The sequence below is a fragment of the Trichomycterus rosablanca genome, chromosome 14 (genome assembly GCF_030014385.1).
Source record: "Trichomycterus rosablanca isolate fTriRos1 chromosome 14, fTriRos1.hap1, whole genome shotgun sequence".
Classification (NCBI taxonomy): Eukaryota; Metazoa; Chordata; class Actinopteri; order Siluriformes; family Trichomycteridae; genus Trichomycterus; species Trichomycterus rosablanca.
Window position 1 is genome coordinate 29,233,684 of NC_086001.1, and position 7,263 is coordinate 29,240,946.

Below are 7,263 nucleotides of genomic sequence, written 5' to 3' on the forward strand. Positions count from 1 at the left end.
CCATGCTCAATGTGGTACACACAAGGACACAGGACAGAGGTTGAGTCAACTTTAATCCATTTTAACTGGCTGCAAGTGTGATTTAGTTATTGCCACCACCTGTTATGTGCCACAGGTAAGTAACAGGTGCTGTTAATTACACAAATTAGAGAAGCATCACATGATTTTTCAAAGGGTGCCAATACTTTTGTCCACCCCCTTTTTTATGTTTGGTGTGGAATTATATCCAATTTGGCTTTTTGACAATTCTTTTTGTGGTTTTCCATTGAAGACAAATTAAATGAACATTTTAATATCAAAGCATTTGTAATTGCAATCATTTTCTGGAAGAAATTGAGTATTATCTGACAGAATTGCAGGGGTGCCAATACTTTTGGCCAGCACTGTATGTATAATTACACACACACACACACACACTTTCTCTCTCTCTCTTCTATGTTAATTGGTTTATTTTGTGTTTCCTCTCCAGATGTTTGTCAGTTCACACTGGATCCAAACACAGTAAACAAATTCCTCCGTCTGTCTGAGGAGAACAAAGTGGTGACCCGGAGTGAAACAGAACATTCGTATCCTGATCATCCAGATAGATTTGATATTTACTCTCAGTTTGTGTGTAGAGAGAGTGTGAGTGGACGCTGTTACTGGGAGGTTGAGTGGAGTGGGAATGTTGGGGTTTATATAGCTGTGTCATATAAAAGCATCAGCAGGAAGGGACGTGGTGATGAGTGTGTGTTTGGATGTAATGATCAGTCCTGGAGTTTGTTCTGTTCTCTATTCGGATTGTCATTCAGGCACAATAACAAAGACACTAAAATTCCCACAATGCCGAGTTCCTCTAGAATAGGAGTGTATGTGGATTATGACGCAGGAACTCTGTCCTTCTACAGCGTCTCTGATACAATGAAGCTCCTCCACAGAGTTCAGACCACGTTCACTCATCTCCTCTACCCGGGGTTTGGTCTTTGTTTAGGATCAGAAGTGAAACTGTCAGATTTAACAAATTAAATGTAAAATTTACATGAAAGTGTAACATTAAACTGTTTGAGTGATTTTAGAATCTGTGAGGCAGTGATACATTTATGAAGATTTTTTATTTATTTAATTTATTAACCACCATTTATTTAGTGCTGTGAAAAAGTATTTACCCCCTTTCCTGATTTCTTCTTTTCTTAAATATTTATCATCTAAATCAGTGGTTCTCAAACTGTGGTATGCGTACCACTGGTGGTACCTGAAGCAGCATGAGGTGGTACGCCAGATAATCTCGGAAAAGTAATTATATGCACCGAAAAAATAAATCATTTAATAATTATAAAAAAAATAAAAATATGAAACAAAATGTGTAAATTAATAATAAAATCTGTTTCAAAGTTCTTATAATTCTGTTTTAATAAAATCAGTTTAATTAAAACAAATTGAATTAAAACGAATGTGTTTTTAAAATTTTTCGGGGCTACGCAGACACCGTACTTCATTACGTCTATACTTCACATTCGTGGTTTCCATCTCGAAATTTCCGAAACGTTATCAGTAGCTCTCTCGCTTTTGTCAGAGCCAGAGCTCACTAATCTCGTTCCTGACTTCACCAGGCTGTGCTCTGCTATACAGGTGCTCCCCTCTCACTCACATGCTCAGTGCTAACTGCATATATAGTGATGGGTCGTTTGCGAACGATCCGATTCTATTGAACGGATCTTTGAAATGAACGAAAGGAGTCTTTTATTTCTGCACAGTTCCTATCGACTGTAATCCACCCATTCAGCTTTGCATCAGTAGAGGGAATTATCGTAATGAGAGCTGTTTATTGTCGATATACAGGAGAGCGAGCAACACACACACACACACACAATCTCAATCCGCTCCCTACTCACTCCGCCTCCGTTTGCGCATTATTTATTTATTTATTTTTATTTTAAACAACATAACATACAGAACAATAAAAAAGAATACAATTTCTCGTGGAGGATGTCATACCTATAGATTACAATCTAGGGGGCGCAAAATAATAATAATAAAAAGAAAATAAGATCAAAAAACAGAGGAACAAGCCATACAATAATACAATGAGAAACTTAAAACAGTAAGTTTTTAGAGATCTGATGTGAGATGATTCTAGCAGTTTTCCAGTTTTTCAATCTATTTAATACAGACTAGTATGATTTAAATTCAGTCATGAAGCAGAGGAAGGAGGGCTTGTTACCCCTCCACTTACTGCAGTGAATGTGGTATTTTGCTAAAAGTACTACTACATTTATAGCATCAAAGCAAGCTGAACTTAAGTTTTCCACATAAATAAAATGGCATCAATTTCAAAAGAAGGAATGTTAAGTTTAAGATTAATTCAGTTTCTAATGTCCGTCCAAAAACTTTCTGAATATTGACATGAAAAAAACAAATGCTCCAGGGATTCTTCTTCTGACATACAAAAGGCACATAAATCAACATCAAATTTAAATCTTCTTTCAAGAAACACGGCTACAGGATATATCTTATTTATTATTTTGAAATGAGTCTCTTCACTTTAGAAAATAGGGGCCATTTGACAAATTTGTAATGAGTAAAAGTCATTATGGTTTTATAATTTGTATTAGGAAGTTTCTTGAAAAAATCTCTATTATATTCATAGTGAATCTTTTGTCTCTGACCATCATTGATAATATTGTTATTACACTTGAAGTCAACTAAGTTATAGCCATTCACTTTTAATGTAGGCATTGAAACAGCCACCTTTGAATATACCATGACATTTTTAATTAGTTGAATCAATGCTAAAGGAATCACTTTGCACACCTTAAAATCATTATAACTACAACTAAGATCATATTTTCCAACAAAGGATGAGAAATTTAAAAGATCTCCATGACAATCTAAAAGATCCTTTACAAATATAATAACTTTTTCATACCAATCTTTTTTAAATATTGACTTCCTACCAACTGTGATTACCCTATTATTCCATAAAATTGATCCATGAGGAAAGAAGTTATGTTGAAATATAATTTTCCAGAACTGGTTTTTGGAAGTATAATAGTTTAACTGGAATCTTACTCATTTCAAAGTCACACTTCGCAAAGAATTTAATTCCTCCCAGTTTCTTAAAAATGAAACCAGAAATATGAAACCACATTGAATTTTGTTGCATAATAAAATTCATATTTTTTTTTACTAACTGGGACCTTATAATGAGTCTTGTTTTTCCACAAAAACTGAAAAATAATAGAATTAGCTTTCCTTATATTATGTGGTGATATATACATAGAATGACTTGGATAGACCACCTTTGAAATGCCATCTGCTTTAGTCAACAGGTTTCTTCCAAAAATAGTCAAATCACTTGTCAACCAACGGCTAAGACTTTTTTTCATATCTATTAAGCGGTCTGAGATGTTAACGTCTTCTCTTCTAAGTACATTCTTAGATACTAATATTCCCAAATATTTCACTTCATTTTCGACCCTGATTGACGAAATGTTTTTTTGTATACAATTATGAATAGGGAGAATCTCACATTTTTTTATGTTAAGTCCTAAACCTGAAGCCTTGGAGAATAATGAAATTGTATTAAGGGCTCTTTCAACCATTAAATCATTTTTTAAAAACAGCGCTGTATCATCAGCAAACTGGCTAATCTTGTATTCTCGATCAAAAATATTAATACCTATAAACTCGGAACTATTATTAATTTGAAGGGCTAATAATTGAGTAGTCAAAATGAACAGCTTTGGGGAAATAGGGCAACCCTGACGAATACCTCGCTGGATCTTAAATCTAGAAGTAAGTCCTGGATTTAAGGAAATCGAGCTATATATATCACTATATAACATCTTTATTAGTCCACAAAAATTATTCCCAAATCCCAAAAACTTTAAAGCATCTAACAAGAAAGCATGTTCGATCATATCGAACGCCTTATAAAAATCAAGGAATAAAATCAGGCTATCACTGTCAATAAAGTCACAATAATCTAACATATCAAATACCAATCTAATGTGATTATGTATGTTTCTCCCCTTAACAAAGGCTGATTGACTTTCATCAATTATATCTTTCAATCCTCTATTCATTCGGTCAGCAAAGACATGAGCCAAAATTTTATAATCAGTGCATAGCAAAGTAATGGGTCTCCAATTATCTAAAAAAATTATATCTTTATTAGGTTTTGGAATTAAAGTGATTATTCCTTGTTTCATTGTATTAGAGAGATTGCCTGTCTCAATACACTCTAAGAAAGCTTTGTACAACATCTCTCTAATATCATTCCAAAAAAACCCATAAAATTCGGTTGTTAGCCCATCCAAGCCAGGCGACTTCCCAGAGGACATCTTTAAAATAACCTTATCTAACTCTTCAATCTTAATTTGTTCATCCATAATTTTTTTAAAATCTGTATCAATCACTTTTTCAAAATCCCTTATAGCATTTATAAAAAGAGAGCAATTTATCTCAGAATAATTGGATTTGTACAAGTTGCAATAAAAGTCATGTATTTCTCTCTTAATTTGGCTTTCATCTTCCGAAACAGATCCATTTATATTCAATTTAGTAATTTTCTTTTTTGACTGCCTATGTTTTTCAAGATTAAAAAAATAAGAAGTATTTTTCTCCCCTTCTTCAATCCAGCGAGCTCGAGAACGTACAAAAGCACCCTTGGCTTTTTCTAAATATAAGTTATCAAGTTCGCTCTGAAATTTATTTAATTCAGCAAGTTCCTCAGGTGACAAATCAGTCTTTTCACAAAGATTATTAATATTATTAATGATTTTAAGTTGTTTTTGTTTTTTAACTTTAGATAATTTTTTACTCGTATGAATAGCCAGTTCTCTTATCTTAAATTTAAGCCATTCCCATTTGCTTACAGGTGACATTTCCAAGGCATTGATTTCCATAACCAGTTGTCTTATATCTTTACAAAAACCAGAATGCTCTAAAAGAGTATTATTGAATTTCCAAACATGAGTAAGACCAGGATCTGACCTTAAAAACAACAGAGATATAGAAATAACACAGTGATCGGTTAAAGGTGAAGCAGAGATATCACACTTATTAATATAATTTATTAAGGAGGTAGAAATGAGCCAGTAGTCTATTCTAGAACTTAGACCATTCCCAGAGGCATTGAACCAGGAAAACTGTGAAGTCCCAGGATTTTTAACCCTCCAGTAATCAATCAAATTTGCACTATTCATCAATTGAACAATTAGGTCATCATATTTATGACATTGGACCCTAGGTGGATTTCTGTCTAGCCAAAGATCGGGCACCAAATTAAAATCCCCCCCAACTATAATTTTATCAGTTGAATAAGAATGCATACTATCTGTGATATATTTACATAAGTCAGAAATCAAAGTCCTGTTTTTGCCTCTCTCATTGTAACCATAAACACACACTAGGATAAAGTTTTCATCATTAATTTCTGTTATCACTATCAACCAATGCCCATTTGTATCACTAGTATGAGTTATAATTTTACCAGGAAATCTGTTCAACAGAACCATAACACCAGCTGAGTGTGATGTCCCATGACTGACAAAAATTGACTCACCCCACTGTAACTTCCAAAAATTCACATCATCTTCAACAGAATGAGTTTCTTGTAGAAAAACACAATTAGCTTTTTGTTCCTTACAAAAAAGAAAAATAGCTTTTCGCTTCACATTGTTTCTTAGCCCCCTAGCATTTAAAGAAATAAAAGATAATATACTTAAGTATTTAGATGAAACACTAAATTATAAGATGCGCAGGAATGAGAATTCTCGTCCTATCAACAGTCAGAATAAGGTGCATTTTACCTTCAAAACTTGTCAGATGAATCAGAACAACAAATATTTCAAATGAATAACTCTGCCTAAGTAGGGTCGACCCTTTGATTGTTAATCAGTGCATATCCTTCCTTTAGGAAAGCTCTCTGCCCTTTCTGTCTGGCATCCCATACCAGCGGCCACAGCTTCTTGCGAGCTTCCCTATCTTCTTTGGAGAAATCTTCTTTAATCTGAATATGCAGCTCCTTACAGACCCTGGCATCCTTGGATCTCCTCCAAACGTCATCTCGAACCACCCTCGCCACGAACTGGATTATTATTGACCGCGGAGCGTTGTTTGAAGTAGTGGGATTACTCTTCTTACCCAAGCGATGTACGACGTCAATCGTCTCGCGAAGCCGATCCACTGAAATGGGCACCACTCTTGTCAAAATGCCAATGACAACCTCTCTGGTATCCTCTCCCTCTTTTTCAGCCAGGCCATTTAACCTCAGATTCCACCTTCTTTTATATCGAGCTTGTTCTGTCACAAATTCCTTGAGCCGTTTGTTTTCCTCTTGAAGCTCACTGACTTTTCCCTGCAACCTTCCAATGTTTTTTTTGTTCTCAATAATAGCAGCAGTGTTCTCCTCAATTCTTCTCTCAAACTTCATCAGAAGTTCAGTCTGTGTATCCATCTTCTTCGTCAATGAATTCACTGCCAGCAGAATGGTCTCTCCGATACCATCACCATGAGGGTTTTTAATGCTTTTCTTACATTTTTTAGGATTAGGAGATTTAATTGGAGTGTGTGCCTGGTTGATTTTCTCAGCCTTAGATATCTGCTCGTCAATTTCAATGTCAGCAACCTCGCCGTCTTCTTCATCACTCGCTCCGTGAAGAGCGGCCAGTCCATAGTCGTGGTCATCCATTGTAACTATCACCCGTGTTTGGTAAAGTTAACAATAGGCTTATGGAGTTCGTATTTTGTCACAAAAATTCACCAGACTTCACAAAAACTTTTAAATAACTCACTGTCTGTATCAAAATGCACACAAAATTTTACTCAAGGACTGAAAGAAAAAACTATTTACACCGAAGCCTGCAAAGTGCAACTGCTCATTCCGCCATCTTGAATCAGTCTACCTATTTTACTTACAGATGAGGCTCTACAGTACAAACACAGCAGCTTCTTGTTCTTCTTATGATGTTTAATGGCGGTTGGCAGAACAACTTAAGACGCACCAGCGCCACCAACTGGACTGGAGTTGAACAGCAGCTTAGTAGTAAAACATCTCCATTAGCACATCTGTATTAGTGGTGTGCGATACTGCAACATTTGGTATCGATCCGATACCAAGTAAATACAGGGTCAGTATCGCCGATATCGATCAGATACCAATATTTTGTACTTACTTTCATGTAGGGAAGAGCAGTGTATCATGATTTATGAGGTGAATGTATCATCAATTTGCTTTGACTAATAAATGATTTTGTGTTAATTAGTTCATCATGTGCAGTG